Genomic DNA, 19,807 nt, shown 5'->3' with positions numbered 1-19,807 from the left:
TAGGCACACATGGACTCTGACAGCATATTGGTATGTCCTATTTCAAACAGAACAGTATGTATGGCATGGTTCTCACAACTATTGATTTAGATGTGAGTGAATTTAATCATACTTTTTTTTTTAAGATTTTTTTATTGATTTTTAGAGAGAAAAAAGAGAGAGGGGAGAGAGAGAGTGTAACATCAACAGGCTGCCTCCTGCATGTCTCCCCCCCCTCCCCATTAGGGGTCAAGCCTGCATCCTGGGCATGTGCCCTGACTGAGAATTGAACCAACAACCTTTCAGTGCATGTGACAATGTCCATCCAGTTGAGCAACACCGGCCAGGGCATCATACAATTTTTTATTCATTATCCATGAAACATTCATGCATGTAATAACTTAGGGAATGGGGGTCACTAAACTAAATATTTTGAAAGAGTTATTTATATGTTATAATATCACCATTGATCCTGAATATAAGTAATAGTGAGCCAAATGTTTGCACCCTCTACAGTTGTAATCCTGTATTAGTCAGGTCTGTCCAGAGACAGCTGGAGGGATAATTTAAAGGCCCAAGAGCCAGATAGCTGACTGATAGTGCAGATTTCAGTGCAAGCCTGAAGGCCTGAGAACCAGAAGCACAGAGAGCAAAAGGCCAAGTCTTAGCTCAGCAGTTAGGCAGAAGTACATACATCTTTCTATTCAGGCCCTAAATGGATTGGACGATGCCAGCCCACAATGGGGAGGGTCCATCTGCTTTAATCAGCCCACAGATTCAGATGCTAATTTTTTTCCAGAAACACCCTCACAGGCACACACAGAAATAATGTTTAATCAAATGTCTGGGCATATTATGGCCCAGTCAAGTTGACTCATAAAATTAACCATCACAGGTCCCATAAACATTCTTTATCAGCCCAAGATCATTGAGTGAAGATCTCACCTTACTCAGACTTCTGAATCCTAATCAGGACTCATTTGATTTTTGGAATAGCAAACCAACTGAGCCCCTGGGTGTTCTCTTCCTTTGTTTCTCTTATTTTCTAAATTCTATGAAAGGACTTAAATCACAGTCTATTTCAGAGCACACAATGTACCAAATTTCATTTTTGATTTGTATTTCTACCTGCTGAAATTGCAGCAAAGCATTAAATCAAAGAGTTGACACAGGTCAGAGGGATTCAGTATACCATAGAGAAGACTTTGATTAATTATTTTTTAAAATGATTTCATCCCCTTATGTTTTCAACCTATGAAAAGCATAGTTACATAATTTTTAAAGGCTCATGGATTTATTCTCATAGCTAGATTTTAAACAACTCACAAAAAAAGAGATCATGTTATTGATGTATTTTTAATTTTTATTTTTCCATTTGACATTACTTTTATTGACCTTTACCAGGCCATATACATTTGTTACAAAGGGACTATTTTCTATCCTAAGAAATTGAAATTTTATTAATATTTATGAAGATGACTATACTGCTTCTACTTTCCAGTATGCTTTTATGAAAGAAATATTTCTCAGTCCCAAAATGATGCAATCTTAGCATTACTGGTGCAATCTTAGCCTAAACTGTTATACAAAACTGCCTAATGGGATGCAGAGGTGGGGACCAACAATTAGGAGGATTGTGTTAAGGCACTGAGGAAACTCCTGGGAAAGACCTCACCTTAAAGCATAAGGAAGCTCACCTAACTAAGCTGTCCCAGGAAATGGTCATCACTTTGGCCCTGGAGCTACTTTAACTAAAATAGATCCAGAGACATAGAAGCATGGAACAGACTGATGAATCTCTGAGGAAAGGGGGACAAGAGGTGGGAAAAGATTAACCAAAGAATTTATATGCATATATGCTTTACCCAAGGACACAGACAATAGTGTGGTGAAGGCCTGGGGTGAGGGTAGGGGTGCTGGTTTGGGGAAGAGGGGGTCAATGAAGAAAAAAAGAGGACATCTGTAATACTTTCAACAATAAAGATAAATAAAAAATAAAATAAAATAAATATAAATATAAAATAAGAAAGAACTATTTCCTTAAAACTATTCTGAGATACTGAGGCAGAAACAGCAGTACTTCAGTACAGGGTGGGGTACAAGTAGGTTTACAGTTGTTCATGTGGAAAATAATACAATAATTAATAAGTAATAATACAAAAATAAATTCTGAGTTTTGGGTACTCACAACTGTAAACCTTCTTTTGCCCAATGCTGTATATTTTAAGCCAGAATAAATGATATATTCTGATCAAGGCACCTGAGATTTCCAATAGGATAGACTAAAAAGTACTCTTTGGATTTAGAGCATAAGCCAGGGGATAGAGAGTGAATATACAGAGGAATATAGAAGAGAGTGAGTATGTAGAGGGAGTGAACTCTTTCAAAAAAATTGTGGTGAAACACAGGAAATAAGTAGGATTAAATCCTCATGGGTACTGAATGGGTACATTGAACACAGACAAATTTCTAAATTGTTTTGTTCAATGTGTGCCTGGCTGTTTAACAATAGGGAAACTGAGCCATGTTATAGCAACAGAAAATTAAATAGTGGAAAGAAAGAAATCAAAGATCTTGAAGGGAAGAATTTAAGTGGCATGGTGAGGTTCCAAGAAGGAATATAGAAATACAGTCAGTAGCTGATATGGAAGCTTTAGCTTTTGTTAGGAGAGAGAAAAAAGTAGATGAGTGTGAATGAAGAAATCCTTATAGCGGTCAAAATATGAGGCTGCATCCACCATACCCTTCCAATGTTCTCTGTAAGTAAGAATTGAGAGCATTTAAGAGTCATGGTGTACCTGTGAGGAAGGAAGCAGAGGTGAGGCTCATGAATTTGAAAAACTAGTGAGCAGATGGCAGATGGTATTCTAAAGAAGACATACAATGTTCCCCATCACACATACTCTTCAGCACAGTGGCAATACCACTTTCCCAAGAACTGAAGTTTATTTCTCAAGGCTTCTGAATCTGAAAAGGCCTATTGACTGGTTTTACCAATAAAATGCAGACCAACTGACTCTGTGCTCATTCCAGATGTGGCCTTTAATGGGGCATTTCGCTTCTGATTCCTCTTCTTGGAAGTCAGCTCCACATAAGTGTGGCTGTCCTGAGTTCATCATGCTATGAGAAGGTGAAGCAATGGGTATGAGATGCTATGGATGGAAAAACAGGGAAAGAGGCACCAAAGCACCAAATACCTGTCCAGCCCACTTAAGGATTCAGACCTCTCTATCTTCAGACATTATCTGTCTGCAACCAAAAGAGATAACGACCCAGCTGAGCAGAGGCAACCCACAGAACTATGAGACATATTAATGATAAATTATTGATTTAAACCACTAAGTGTGGGGGTGTTTGTTACACAGGAATAGATCATTGGGAAATAATGTTGAACCTATCATTTTGGAAGGTGCTAGAGTGAGCTAACCAGAGAAATGTAGTAGGATATATCAAACAATGTCGAATGCCTAAATAAAGTGTTTAACTTAATTTATTTTGGTGAACTATGTGCAGTTGAGTGAATTCATCCAACAGTATTCATGAGCTAAGTATGAGCACTAAACACAAAACAAAATTCTTGGGCTTAATCTAAGGTTGATGTTTAGCCAGGCCAGGTACAAGAAAATAAAAGTGAAAAAGAATAGAAGATCATAAGAATAGAAGATCATAATAAAGAATTATTTAAATTACTGTTTCAACTTAAGATAAATGTTTCATTGTCTTTGAGTATCTGTAAGGTTTTCACTCAAACTGTTATGGAGTGTTCTGAGTCTCCATCATCATCTGACCATCACCACCACCACCATCATCACCATAATCCCGAAACATGCTCAGTTGCTCTCCATAAAAATAGTGGCTGGAAGTCCCCACACTTTTCCTTTGGGCTGCTGTATGTAGTTTCTAATATTTTTCAAATGATTCGCATTAATTATAGATCGTCATTCTTGAGAGGACATGTAGTTTACAATGGTCTAATTTGGAGTTGAAGCTTTGCTTTGTTTCTCCCCAGGTTGAAGCTTACAATTTAAAATCCAGAAAATTATAGTGTATCTTGAAATAGGCAGGCCCTGCTATGCAACATTTTCCCCCTAAATAAAGTTTTTTTTAATGTTGTTTTATTAATTAAAAAAAAACAAAAAAAAACAACATGACCTGTATTGTGTTACACAGGATTATATCTGAAGACTATCTGATATTAGAGAAACCATCTAGAACAAGAAATAAACTTCAAGGTGTGATTTTTTAAATATCTTTTTATTGATTTCAGAGAGAGGAAGGAGAGGGAGAGAGAGACAGAAGCATCAATGATGAGACAGAATCACCAATCTGCTGCCTCCTGCAGGCCCCCTGACAGGGATCGAGCCCACAACCCAGGCCTGTGCCCTGACCTGGAATCCAACCATAACCTCCTGGTTCAGAGGGTCGATGCCCAACCACTGAGCCACGCCAGCTGGGCTGATTTTATTTAAAGCAGACTTGAGTACACAAAATTGTTGACTGTGTTAAGAAAGAAAGTTTCCAATGATATGTCACACAAATGTCACACCTCCATTTTCACCACACTCCTGAACTGTGAGTCACACTTACAACTGCCAAGAAGAAAGAGCACTTTAACTTTAATGACTGATTTCCTCTGTTTTCTGTTCTCCCGGCTGCCAGAGAGAAACTGCTAGTCCTGTTTTATGCCCATGGAAACCAAAATAGAATGAAACTCGTTTACACTGATTGTGCCGAAAGCGAAAAATGTGAGAAACTGACATAAATGAAGTTGAAGTGTTTGTTCTAGTTTAATTTTTCTTAGGAAAAGCATTTTCCCGAGAAAATACATGAATCACATAATGGTAATCATTTTGAATTAATTTTATAAAACAAATTAAAAGTGGAATTGACCATAAACATATTTCCTGTGTTGTTCAGCACTGCATGGATCTAAATACTTGACGGAAAAATTTTTAACAGGACCATTCAAAGAAGTTGGTAGAACAATAGGCTCTCATTGGATCAAAGATGAGAGGTCACTTTTGCTAGTGACCCCTGCAGCCCCTGGGTAATTCGCTGCTTTGTCCACTCTGTTAGGTAGCACAGTCTCGGAGAAAAAATGAAGTGTAAGGGCAGTAATTTGTCCTCTGAGGTAGCTTAGCCCCTGGAATTCGTCTCCCTCCAGTCCCCACAGATATTCAAATAGACTTATTTGTATAATTGGGGGTTAGACAAGCCTACATTTAAAATCTCTTTCATTTACAAACACCCTATAAGCCATTTGTTACTGTGTCATATTCTTCCATAAGACAAAATCTTCATGCATCGTTACTACATGATTTCAATGGCACTGTCCATCCTCCGACCTGTAAAGGCTTCCTTCCATCCCTGATAGAAAACAAGGGTCCCTCCTGTGCTGCAGTGAACCCAAAGGTGCCTGATGTTGCATTGCTAGTGTTAGTAAACTAGTTTTGTTGACATTTTTTAGGCCAGTAGGTGGGCATTGTCTATTGTCACTATGAGATCTGGGCATTTTCAGTATCAGAGGCTGATATCATCATTTTCAAAGTTCACCTCACACCGACCTGTGTTTGTTTATTAAGACTCTAATTGTTGTGCTTGAGCTTCTCTAATAAACTCTCTCTCATGGGTTGGCATATTGCTCAGATAGAGGATCTCAGCTTCTGGCAATTGAATGCCGGTCTCATCTGCCACCTGTCATTGTTCTGCATTCCACAAATCCAGACACAGAGCAGGGGTGAGCGTGGCTGTCACTGATTCCTAAAGGGGTTTCCTCTTATTTAAAATGACTTCACCATCACCTACTACAAAACAGCTATTTGGGGAATCTGCTCCCTTCCATGCTTCACATAACATTGTCTCCACATTTGGGGTGAGCACAGTTCAGATACCTCCAGGATCGTTACTGTTTATCAGGGGCTTCGGCCTCCTGCTGAAGTGCCAGACTCAGAGGCAAAGCTCCTGACACCGCAAAAAGTCAGACTCTTAAAGTTGCTTACTTGGCAGCACTGTCCTAAAGATCTCAATTTTGTGTGCACTTAGATGTCATATTAAGCAAAATATTCTCTCTCTCAGATTCACATATTCCCAATAAACCTCAATAGATAACATCACAGTGTTTTGCTGCTACTCAGAACATGGGCCAGGATGGTCTAAGAAATTGCGTGGAGGGGACAGAGGAGGGAGTTAAAATTCAGACTCAGTCAAGACCATATCATGTGCTCTCCATGCACAGAGAAATCGGTGGAAAGAGTAGTGAAAAGCAAGATGGTTTCTATTTTTTTTTGAGAGAAAATATTTAGAATTATTTTTTAATGTAAGTGCGTACCTGTAATAACACATGATTAATTATGAGGTGCTAAATTTCAGTCAAATCAAGGAAGTTCTTTTATACAAATTAATTATCTATAGTAGTATCTCCCCAAAATTCCTTTCTCTGAACAATAAAATAAATTGATATGTCTAAGGCATTGCTTCTGTCTAAACCTGTATGTCTGCATTATTCCCTTTTCAAATTACTTCTGAAATGTTTTATGTGAATAAAATATACTGATTAATAAAATCTCATCTTAAATGGTGCAGTACTTCTGTCAGCTGAAACATGAGAAAATATTAAACAAAAATATATTTTTTAATGATTCAATACTAAATATTTAAACACAATTCTGCAACATTTGGATATTATAATTCTCATTGTGATTCTCTAAAATATAATAAAAATTTTTCATTTAAAATTGTGATTATGCATAATAACCATCAATCTTTTTTTTTATCATTCTATACTCAATTAAATGACATTTAGGAAATTAACTCTGCTCAGAGAGTATTCTATTTTGGACTTTTAATTTTTTTTAATTTGTCTAAAATACATCCTGCTAGCTGAATAAATAATTTGTTGTTTGTTATTGTTGGTTTTCTTGATGGCTTAAATGCCTTAATCAGTTATAATCATCTGCATGTTTAAAATCAACTATTTTTCTATATTGAAGCCAATTTTAAAGGGCCCTTAGTAACATTATTTAACTCGCCTTCCTATATTATCTAGAACAGCACTATAAAATAGAAATATAATGTAGGTAACAAGTGTGACTTCAAATTTACTTATAGGCATATTAAGAAAGTTAAAAGAACAGGGAAAATTTATTCAGTAAGATATTTTACATAAGCCAATATATTAAAACTATTATTTCATAAGCCAGGCAAAGAAAGACAAACATCACATGATCTCACTTATATGTGGAATCTAAAGAACATATGAACAGATGAACAGAAATGATTCAGTGACATGGAAGCAGGGATCAGACTGACAAATCTCAGAGGGATGGAGGGGGAGAGATTAACCAAAGAACTTATATGCATATATGCACAAGCCAAGGACACAGACAGTGGTGTGGTGAAGGCCTGGGGAGGGGGGAGGGGATGGGTGGAATGGGTCATTGGGGAGAAAAAGGGATATCTGTAATATTTTGAACAAAATTTTTTTCAAAAATGTAAAAAAATAAAAACTATTATTTCAACAGGAAATCAATATAAAAATAATAAATGAGATATATTACATTTTTAAACTATATATAAAATCCAGTTTATTTATACACACATTACATGTTAATTTGAATTAGCCACATTTTAAGTGCTCAATATTCACATGTGACTAGTGGATACAATATTGGACAGTGTAGTTCTAGGAAACAGAAGCAATGTCTTTAAATCACTCTAAATAAGTGTATAAATTACTGCTTAACGAATAACTAAGTGCTCAAGTACTATCACTTTCTTTAAATATTAACATTGCTTTTAACTTTGATAATGTAAAATTCACAACCAATTGAAAAGTAAATTCAAGAATATAATGGATGCCATGTCTTCATCATCTAGCTCCCAGAATTATGAACTTTTGGTTGTATTTCATCCCAATCCCTGTTCCATCTATATCTCCACCCACTCCCACCTCCTATTGTTAGTATAAAGTAAATTAGAGACATTGTAACATTACCGTTCATATAGTTCAGTGTGTAACTCTATAGGTAAACCTTTTAAAAAACAACCACAGGATTATGAATGCACCTGAAATATGTGTAAATACTCCCATATTATCTAATATTCAGTGTCAGTGTTCAAATTCTAATTGTTTCATTAGTGTCACAGTTTTAACAGTGCTTTAAAATATATTTAGTTTGCTATTTTCTTTATTTTTTTCTACAGACTTTCATTCTCTGTCTCTCTCTTCTTTCTCTCCCCCCCCCCCACTTTCCTGTTTCACTCTTTCATTGGTCACATAAACTTTTTTTTAATGTTGTTTTCGTTTTGTTTTGTTTTATTTCTAAAAGTTTTTGTTTTTGTAGGACTTCCCACGTTCTAGAAAGTGCTGATAGTGCTGCTTTCTCTGTTAACTGTATTCCCTATATATTGATCTATGAACCTAGATTCGGTTGGATTAGATCTCTTTGACAAGATCATTTTATAGCACACCTGTATGCTGTTGTGGTTTTTCAGCAGGAGATACATTTTTGATCAGGCAACACATATTGTCCGGTTGTCTTCTTTTTATAATGTTACAGCTGTTGGTGACTTTTTCATAGATTCATTATTTCATTAGCTATAGCAAATGAAAAACATTTCAATCCAATTGCTCGTTATTCATGTATTACCTGAAAATTTTCTATAAAAAGGAATTTCCCCTTATTTATTGCTTGACTTTTTACTTGATCAGCTTTCAACCATTGAAATATGTCTTTCTTTGTTTTGACTTTGTCAACTTTCAATATAGTTCCTCCTCAAGCTTCAAAACTGAATTGACATATAGATATCAATAATTTATAGGTTTGCATAGATTTGATACATTTGTGTGTGTGTGATGGCAAACCTGTGCCATCTTTGCCCAGCAGAAAAATTTTCTGTTAGGTTCCTGTGCCTTTTTGACATGATTTCCAGCACTCTTCCAGAGCCTCTTTGCTGCCTGATAATAGGGCATTGCAAACTCATCCTGTGTATTATCTTTTCCGTGGCTTGAAGAAGTTATTTCTTCTCCACATCCTGGCTCATTTTCATAGAAGGCCTATCTGCGCACTAGCTAAAGACGCTATTGCTAGCCCATTGTTTCTAGGTCATTTACTAGGAAGGGCTGCAAAATTATTGCTCTTTGCTGATTTTCAAGATAAGGTACATACCAAGTTCATGATAATAGTTCCAATTTAAAATGTAGATTATAGAATTTGTACTTAACCTGTTTTATCTTAAACTTTTATCTCCTTTATGCATGTTAAAAAGCTCATTTCTCTAGGACATTGAGAATGATAGAATAAAACATTATATAATTACTCAATAATTATACAAAGAACCATCTCCTAATAAAAATATAAGCATCATTTCAAGCAACACATTTTTTAAAATTAATACTTTTGCAATTTTTGTTCTACTTAAGTTTATAGTGAAATTACTGTGTTTGAAATCCATTTGGCACAATTTCCACCTGTGCGAATATTTTCATACATTTGTTTCATTTTGCTGTTAATTGCATTACTTTGGATTTTTTAGTTTTATTTTAATAGTTATATGAAATATTTGTGTGCCTCTAAAGTAAAATTTACCAAACAACTACTATTTAAAGAAGTCTGTTCTTATAGAAGTCCCCATTATTTTATTTCTTCCATTATAAGAAACCTTTATTTTTTACTTCCTTGAATATTTCTTTCACTTTTGTTTATTATAAGCAGATATTTTCATATTCTGTATCCTTTCTAAATACACTGAACTATACTACAAATCACTTCAAATATGTAGACATGACATGTTATAACTTTAAAAATTCAGAAATATTTTAACCCAAAAAATCAACATTTTTGTGAGGAAAAAGCAGTAATGCAGCTATCTTATATATTGCATTACCTATTGTAAAGTGTCTGAGATAAGAACTTCATGATATCCAAAAAGATATAAACTTTGTTGTCTCCATATGAAGGGAAAGCTACATAGTTTTTAAATATACTGCAGACTTTTCATAGGGTTGTATATTTGAACTCAGATCAATGTTTCAGAGAAGTGGGCAAAAATATGTTAGAGTAGGTTGTCCCTTAGAGGGGGAAACAATGGCCACTGGATCGTCTTGGAAATTAGAGCATGGTTCCTAAAAACCCCTCATTTCCACCCGGCTGGGTGTGGCTCAGAGGCTGAGCATCGACCTAGGATCCAGGCGATCAGGGTTCGATTCCTGGTCAGGGCACATGCCCGGGTTGCGGGCTGCAGCCAATCAATGATTCTCTCATCATTGATGTTTCTGTCTCTCTCTCCCTCTCCCTTCCTCTCTCTGAGATCAATAAAGATATATTTTTAAAAAATAAAATAAACACCTCTCACTTCTTTTGTGTTTGAGATCATAACTCCCAACAGGCAGTAAAAATTACCCTCAGCAAGATGAACCTATCTTCTATAAGCATCTTGTATTCATTGAAGCTTTGCTTTTTAAAATAGTATTATTAATATGTCTCATTTAGTGGGTGATAGATCCAAGTGAGAACATTTTGCTCTAAGTAATGTAAACCAATTCAAAATTGCCGTTAAGTTGCAATTTTGAATTGCTACGGTCATGGCTAATTACTAAAGAATTAGTTTTAGATTCTCTCCATTTGTCTGCTCTCTTGAATTCAGAAAAGAGAAAAGATGTTGATGGCTTAGGGAGTGTGTGATTTGCTCCAATCAGGGATTTTTTGCCATGTGTTTGTTCTTACCCTTTCCAGTGAAAGTTCACATGCCTGCAATGCTGGGAAACAAACTTATTAGAAATTGGGAATGTCACATTGCCTTGAATACACATCTGGGAATATTCAGTGTGTTTGCTTTGACCAAAAAATGGTATCTCTTAAAAAAAAGTTAGAATTCCTGTAATAACTCATTATGAGATGGTCAGAAATAGATTGAGCTTTGCATACATGTAGTATACATGAGTTTAAAAATAAATATCCTGCCATCTAGACTACATTTTTAAAAATATGTTTTTATTGATTTCAGAGAGAGAAAGGGAAAGGGAGAGATAGAAACATCAATGATTAAAGTCATTGGTTGGCTGCCTCCTGCTGGATCCCACACCCCCCTCCCCCTCGCTGGGGACCAAGCAGCAACCTGGGCATGTGCCTTGACCAGGAATTGAACCACTGTCTCCTGGATCATAGATCGATGCTCAACTGCTGAGCCACACCAGCTGGGCTAGACTACATATTTTTAAGTAAACAACTAAGAAATCAATTCTTTATATTCTTTCATTAATAATTTAGTACTCAGAAATGTTAAAAATAAAGAAAAACTCCCACCAACAGTCTGGAGTGTTGCAGGCATCTGTAAGAGCATATGTGAGCAAAGGACAACAGAACATGGGACAGGAAAATGACCCAAAGAGAGATTATAGGCATACGAAATGCAACTTTTCTTTAAATATGGATAACAGTGATCGCTAATGAGTATTATATCATCTAATTACAGAGATAACCATTTCATTTAGTAAGCCATCTTCACAAAACAGGAGAATGTTCAGACAGAGACCAAAGGATGGCCCTAAGGATGGTACATCAAGTTTTGGAAAACACCATGAGCTTATACTGCTCTTTAGGCTGATTTTGCAACTCCTTGATTTTGGGGAATTCAACCAAAGGAATGAGGTTAAAGGCAGCTAAGAGCCAGGTATAAAAACAAAGCAACAATTAGCCGAAAGTGTATGCATGGGGAAGGCCACTGAACGTTGGACAGAGTCTCTGTATTGGACTTTACTGAAAATAATATTTACCAATTCCCTTCATATTATAATTTTTATAATATATGAGTATTTTTTCCATTACTATGGAAAATTCAGAGCTGAATCTAATTCATTTCATTTTTATATGTACCATAAAATTATTAATAAATGATTTTATGATATACAAGAAAAAAAATCTCTCAAGTCTTAAAGGTAATCATAACAAAAGAGATCTGTTGAAATTTGGGGGAAATGCATAAGTCAAATAATTTATTCCTTTCCATTTCTTCTAATACATTACCCTTTCAGCAATTAAGCTCTTTTACATTCAGCTCCTGCAGATATTGAATTCTAAATATTGAAGAAACCACATTTTATTGAAAAATGAGACACTTTCATTTTGAAATAAAAGATTTGGTTTATAACAGTTGAAACTTTAATCTGAATTTCCCTTTTAAGGTTATTGCATTTCATTATCTGGAAGCCCTACTTATAATGGGGATGATAGATTATTTTCTCCAAACTCAGAATGTTTAGAGAGTCCTTCATAAATGTTAATTTACTTTCTAGATACAACGATTTGGTTTTGAAATTGATGGACTGCTATTTTAAGGCTGAAAATTGTGTATCAGTCAATTTAATGTTCCAATCCACATCTTCAAATGAGTAATCTTCTTTCTTAGTCATTATATCCAGATGTGTAATAGGTGAGCAAATTCCTATTTATGGGAACTTTTACTATGTCTCACCCAAGAAACACAGGAGTGGTGACTATTGTTTTCACTGTTTCAGCTCCTAGCCTTGTCTAATAAAGCAAATAAGAACTGAAGTTCATTGGTGACACAATGAAACTTGTGTACACTGTTTTAAATGTTCCAAGATCAGTGGAAAAATATAGTTTCTATTCATATCACTCCATAACAGCTGTATTAAGTACTTACACTGGATTAAGTACTCATATAAAATACAACCCTAATAAACAATTCTGTACCTCAATTCTGCTTTCTCATCTGTTTTTTTAATCTCACATGTCCAACTCTATCATCTGTTTCCTTATATATGTCCCGCTAATGTCTCAAAAATAACTTCTTAATTTTTGCTTTTCTTTCTTAATTTTCCTACAATGCCCAGAAAGTCTACCAGTGCCATTAAACCTTTGTGATTTTCCTTTACCCTGAACACCCCAGATGCACTATTTTCTTGGGTTATAGTCATCGTTAATTTCTTCACACCATTGCCACCGTATGCTGGCACTTGGGGAAATGTGAAATATAAAATAGAGAATACCACAGAGCAAGAAAAATATATACATTAAAAGTAGCTTTAAAAAATAGCCTGAAATTTCCTTGCAAAATATATGCCAAAAATTGTCATGAAAAAATTGTCTTACGCTGCAAAATTAAAAAACACACACACCTATGACTATCCAGCTGAATACATTGCTGAAACAATGATGCTTTTTTTTTTAATTGTTTTTTTTATTTCAGAGAGAGGAAGGGAGAGAGAGAGAGAGAGAGAAACATCAATGATGAGAGAGTCATTGATCAGCTGCCTCCTGCACACCTCCTACTGGGGATCCTGCCCTTACTGGGAATGAGCCCGGACCTCCTGGTTCCTGGGTAGATGCTCAACCACTGAGCAGCGCCTGCCTGGCACAATGGTGCTTCTTAAGAGACCTCTGTCTTTAAGATATCAGTTCTAGATCTACCAGATGCCCCAGATGGTTTAATCACATATGGCTCCTTCTCAGATAAGATTTGAATTTCCAAGACCTTTTGTAAAACAGCTATTCTTTTCAAATAAAAGCCAAGGGGGAAAAAAAGGAGTTTGAACAATGTATTAGATTTCTGGTAACTTCACAATTTTTCTCTCTCATTTTCATCAAATTTTACTGTTTTAATTAGAATCATCATTTAGCATCATCAATGCCATCTTCCTAAGTTTGCAATCAACCTTTCAAAATATGTTTTTGCCATCACCCTGCTGACCTGACCAGCAGCTCTCTGTTGCATCCCTATGTTACATCAAATTTCTTGACTGTTTTTTTACCTCAGACTGAGAGAAAATTTCCTAAGATTCATGCTGTATATATTCTTCCATTTTATGTTGGTTTTTATTATTTTGTTATTTTACTTTCTAGTGTTCTTTTTCTGTTTACCATATATTAATTCTCTTAGCTGTTTTTTCTTGCTTCTGTGATTGGCAAATGAATGACAACTCCTTCCAGGAGAAGTTAAAAATGCTGTTAATATCTTTTGTAAATCATTCCTCATCATGAAATGATAGAGTTGGTAGTATTTAATTTTCCTTCTAGTCTCTAAAACACATTGGAATATTTTAACCATATATCATATCATGTCAGGTCTAGAGTAAATCAATCAAAAGTAGATACAGACTTCTTTCTCTCGTTCATGTGTAGCACATGGGACAAGATGGAACCTCTTGTGTGCATTAAATATTTAAATGATTAAGGAAAAATTAAGGAAAATCTTTCTTCTTGCTATTTATTGAACTTATTTAGCTATTTAATTGTTTTCAATACATGAAAATGTGCAGAAAGATTTATCAGTTGTACTCATAAAATTGATATGATATAACTGATGTGTTAATCTTCTGGCTGGTGGTCAACCCACCTTATTTTTCCCAGAGCAGTTTCTCATTAAACAGCAAAATATATGCTTCAAAACATGTACTCTCATTTCTTTAAAGCTCTGCTTTTACTTTTTTAAATCTTGGCTATATTGGGGGAAGTTTCAGCCTCTTAAGTCCCATCAACTCAATATTTATGTCAAAAAAACAAAACAAAACAAAAAAAGACTGAAAGTATCAGCTTTTGTTGGAGTCAGGATTCAGACATAAGAAAGACATTGGTTTGCCAAACAGATGAACTCATAAGAGACTTCAGTTTGGAAGGAACTGTTTAGAAAATGGAAGCACGGGCCAACTTTCAGAAACAGCAGTGATTAAGAGGTTGCATCTTTGCCTGTTTCTCATTCTCTGGCTATGAGAACTTCCTCTAGAGCCTTGTGCTGCTCTGTATTTACAGGAGCTTTGTTCCAAGCCTGGCTCTCCAGTCCTTTCTGCAGCTCCATAGATTATCGCACAACCAGGGGAAATTTAAGACTTTATTATTTGACTTACAAATGTTTGTTTCTTTTTAACATTTATAGTAATCCTATGACTTAAACTATATATACTTTAGACTTCCAAAAAGACCATCAGAATAGCCTGCTGATCAACCAAAGGTGAATGTTTTATATGTTGTATTAAGTAAGGGAAAGTGTCAATCTAATATTTGCAGTACTGTCTGGGAAAGAAAAAACAAGAACATATAGTGTCGTCAGTAATAGGATATGTTGCTACCATAGATAATAATGTATAAATCTTATTAAATAATCAAAGATAGGGTTTCTCATTCCTAGGAGAAAAAAATAAAAGCAGAATTTGAGAAATGGATGAGAGGAAATTAGGACTCAACTCAATGAAAGTCTTAAGTCACCATTGTGTTTAGAGAGGTTTCCGAGTGAGCATGAAGGGCCCTCAGGAGAGTAAGCCATTCCTGAAATAAGAGTATTGAACAGCAGTGATAAAGGGATCTCAATTCTATCTTGCTGGGACTTCTAGACTGTTGGCTACAAATCTCCAAAAGATCACCAGAGTCGAGTGTATTGTCTACCACTGCAAGGCATTAATTTGCTAAAGTCTTAGTGGTGTCTGAGACTGGGTAGTTTAAAGTGGACCTTTCAATGTGGCAATCTTATTAGAATGAACAAATTTTATAAAATTTTTTTTTAGACTTAATGAGCACAGTTTGAGTCTTGAAAATAAGTAAGAATAATAGAAAGTTTTTCCAAAATTGAATGGTTTACCCTTTTGAACAAGTTGTTGTCTTGAAACAGGGGCTTTTGGTTCAGATGAGCAAACTACTGTTCTGAGAAAGAAGTTAGTTACTTGAGCAGGTTAATCTTCAGATAAATTGATTTCTGGGAAGTTCCAGAAGCAAGCGATGACATTATTTACTGATTTACAGATTTGTCTTCCAGGGAAAGATTTTCCTGGAGCAAAGTAAAAATGTAGGCGGCTTTAACTTAGGCCTAATAGTCTTGCTATGTGTCTGTAGGAAGTATTAATTCTGAGTATTGTTATTTTCCATGCCTTTGAACAAAGGAAAATTAAGCTTTTAAGATGTTTGGTAAGTTTCTATCAAATATTCTAGAATAAGATTAAAGGAAACAGACAAGGAAAAAAAAAAGAAAGCTTTAATTACTAACAAAAAGATTATTCTGAAAGTGAGACTGCGTCTGTTTTCTGGCCATGAGTAGACAATTTATATATTATACACGTTAAGGTCAGTCATGAGAAAAGGGACAGAAAAGCGAGCATTTGAGTTGGTGGAGGAAGGTGGTGAGGCAAAAATGAATGAACAATTCTCAGTTCTCAGAAGCACCTGTTCTAAGAGTAAATAAATTGGGGGGAAGTTTATCAGTACACTTCTGAGGATTGCATTTACTCTAAAATGGGTGGTTTAGCTCTCATGTTTGCAACTTTTGCAACATAAGCTTTGCAGACAGCATCTTTATTTCTACAATTAGAAAGTGGCAGAACATATAATTCAAGACTAACTTATTAAAAATCTATGCTTTTAAATACGGATTATGTTGTCATATGTTGTTATATCAAACACATAATATATAATAGATGTTTCATGTATATATCTAATAGATACTTGATGAGGAAATAAATGTTATGATTTCTCCACTTCCTACAGTATTGACTCAACTGTTTTAGTTGTGTCTGCCTATTATTTCCTATTTTCAACCATTTTTCCTAGTAGGGAGAAATGAATGAAATTATTAGTTTCCTTTAAGAAGAATGTAAATTAAACATCTGTTCTAATTATTTCTTATTCAATTTATTTTAATGTTACTACTTATTACATCAACTGAAAAGTGTTGTAACCATAAACAAAAATGAAGTACTATAGGGCTATAGGAACTGACAGGCATAAAAAATTCATCGATGGATTTATTTATTCAGTATACATTTATTAATGATTTCAGTGTGCTAGATGCTGTTGAAAACAACTTAGTTTTTATTTCAGAACCTTCATTTTGGCTTCATGCCAATGATATACTGCTAGATAAAACAAGTTGTTGGAGAATTATATATAAATATACCTGCTGTAATGTTATATATGTACATTTATTATGGATGTACAAATATATATACACGTATATTCCATTAAAAAGTCTGGAAAATACCCTTTAACCCTGTGCACTAGCATTTGAAAAATAGGGGAAATTATTTAACTTTTTATTTTTTCTTTACTGATAATATTTGAGTTATTTGTACTTTAACAGCAAGCATGTATTACTACATAATGAAAAATAAAATTTGATATTGTCATTGAGCAAGTTTCTTAGTAAAGATGTCCTTTAAAGTGCCAGACAAAACAGTAAAATGTCAGTCAACCTAGCTCTAATATGAGAACATGATTATATAATACTAATTATTAATAAAAATGATCTTAAATAAGTCAATAGTTTTAAATTAAAAGGCATATATTTTCTATAAAATTTGGCATTTTTTTTACTTCATTATGAATGTCCCTTCTAGGTCTAATGTCTTTTCTCTGATTGTAAATAATAATCAATTATAATATCCATGAAATTAAAATACAAAAAACAGGGAAGATTCAAGATGAACTAACAGCATTATGGTCACTAATTAAAGGTTACATACAAAAGCAAGTAGCCTCAAATTTTAAAATTTGTCATCATTTTCCTCCATAATTATACAAGATTTATTGGATATGTGTGCTGTTAGCAATTCACAGGAAGGATAGAGATGATCTCTCAGCTGAGGGATCCAGTAGATTTCTCAAACCAGGACTCTGGGAAAACTACAAGCAGAATAATTAGTGGAGTTTATTAAACATGTAGACCCCTGGACTACAACCATGATCTACTGAATTAGGAACTTGAAATGGATTGTAATAATTGTCATTTATAATAAGTTGCTTCAGTTATTTTTATAACTGATCACACTTGAGAATCACCTAGAATTAGAATTAGGAAAAAATGGTTAACAGAAATGACTACAGAATAGAAGTAACAGGTCAATTGCAAACTTCATTATGTCTGATTTAATTTGTTGTTTAATGAACCTCTCATGAATCCTCTCTTCTATATTTGAATGATCACTGTTTCCAAATTATAGAAATTTGAATTGATAACCTTAGAAAGAATGTAGCAGAAATATAAGTGTAGTGAAGTTAATGAGAGATTTATAGGGTCATATAGAGCTAGATCGTAGACAATGATGGCACATCAGTGACAGGGCAGTGTTTTCAAGTAGTTCAGTGAGACCATAGGAACCTTCACAAGTTGCAATTTTTCCATAGCAATTGATATGAAACTCTCAAAGGTACTGACTCTCTGAATATTGACTCTGGAGGGAAATATGACTGCCCTACCACATTTCAAGAGAAGGCATTAAAGCACAAAATGGGTATTCCCAAATGCTCCACAGTGAGGCCAATGAAACAATGATTTATTATCCCCTTAAGCAGAAATGACACAAGTACAAGTGCAAAACTTAAAACTTATCACAACTTTCGCCCCGCAGCCCACTTCAAGCAAACCATTTCAAAGGATTGCAAGTACATAAACATAGCTGACAAATTGAAGAGATACAAGTGAGTTAGAGGATAGTATTTTTTTGGGAAAAAAATAATTTAAAAGAATATCCTAGTAGATTCTTTTATTCTTTAAAATAGTAGCTTTGACATTATTGAGGTGACAGACAAACTTACATATGATGAAAAATTTGGACTTTTCCAAGTAAAGCACATATTTACAAGATATTTTGATGTTTTCCAGAATCCTGGGTTGTCATTCATGGATCCTGAATTTTTTCTTTAGAGAATGTCACTATGAAAAAGTGTAATAAGGTAAAAAATAGAAATTGATCTTATTAAAAATTTCACTTTTCAAAGTTGGAAAAGTAAGAGGTGCTTTATTATTTTTAATTGTCAATCACATCGTAGCATTAGGTAGGTTGTTATGCATATTAGTCATTTAATTTTATCTGTCAAAATGGAAAATATGTGGGTAGGCACTTGAAAGTTCAAGCAAATTTAAATGAATTAGAGGTTCAAACAAGTAATTACTGTCATTGGATAAAAGGTTACTTAGGACTAAAGCTGACCACTCCATCTATTTTATAGTCTCCAGTCAAAGTTAGATGGCTGTATATCATTGCCACTCTTTTTAAAAAAGCTGACACAGGCATTAGTATTCTGACATTGAAACTAATTTTACAAGATATTTTCAACATAACTAAGCCTGAGATCTGAGGTCTAAAGATACCCTACCACTCTTTAATTCTAAGGACGAATCTCTGACAGGTTAAGTGCTATAAATCTCTTACAGACACTGTCATGAGTGCCTTCAAATGTCACTCAATGTTCTCCAAATGCTGTCAAACATGAAAGATCAATTATGTGTAAATATAAAGGGAGGGTAGCAAGAAAATTCTTTTTTGCAAAAATGTTCAGCTTGATTTGAATTTCATAAAATGTTAGTCAAAATCCTCAAAGACAGAATTAATAATCATTAAGAAGGTCAGTTATAAGCTCTGAAACTTTGAAAGCAAAATACTAAAAATACACTTAAGGAAAAGGTATAAATAAGTTACATTAAGCCTAAAATAATCACCTGGAATGAGTAAAAATAGTAAGAGTTTGTTGAGGATCTATTATGCGCTGAGTATACCTTAGTCATCAAGCTTAACCATCCTCCAAATTGGACAAGGTTGTGTCCCCATTTTTCTAAAGGCCAAACTAAGGTGCAGCAAAGTCAAGTAAAAGACTGAGGGTTCCATAGGCAGAGCTTGTCAAGGTAGAGATTCAAAGCTAGATCTTGCTGGTTTCAAAGCTTATGTTTTCCAATTAAATGACATTTCATAATCATTTGGACTATGTCATCAATGTAACTAAATTAACCTGGGTAAAATGTGTATCAGTTAACTTTCACTGCATCACAGCATGCAACTCCTCAAAGAATTAGTGGCTCAACATACATTTTGCTCCTTGATTCTGTTGTT

The sequence above is a fragment of the Miniopterus natalensis genome, chromosome 6, assembly GCF_054644295.1.
Source record: "Miniopterus natalensis isolate mMinNat1 chromosome 6, mMinNat1.hap1, whole genome shotgun sequence".
In the NCBI taxonomy this organism is placed as follows: Eukaryota; Metazoa; Chordata; class Mammalia; order Chiroptera; family Miniopteridae; genus Miniopterus; species Miniopterus natalensis.
Note: the sequence above shows the minus strand (reverse complement) of the source record.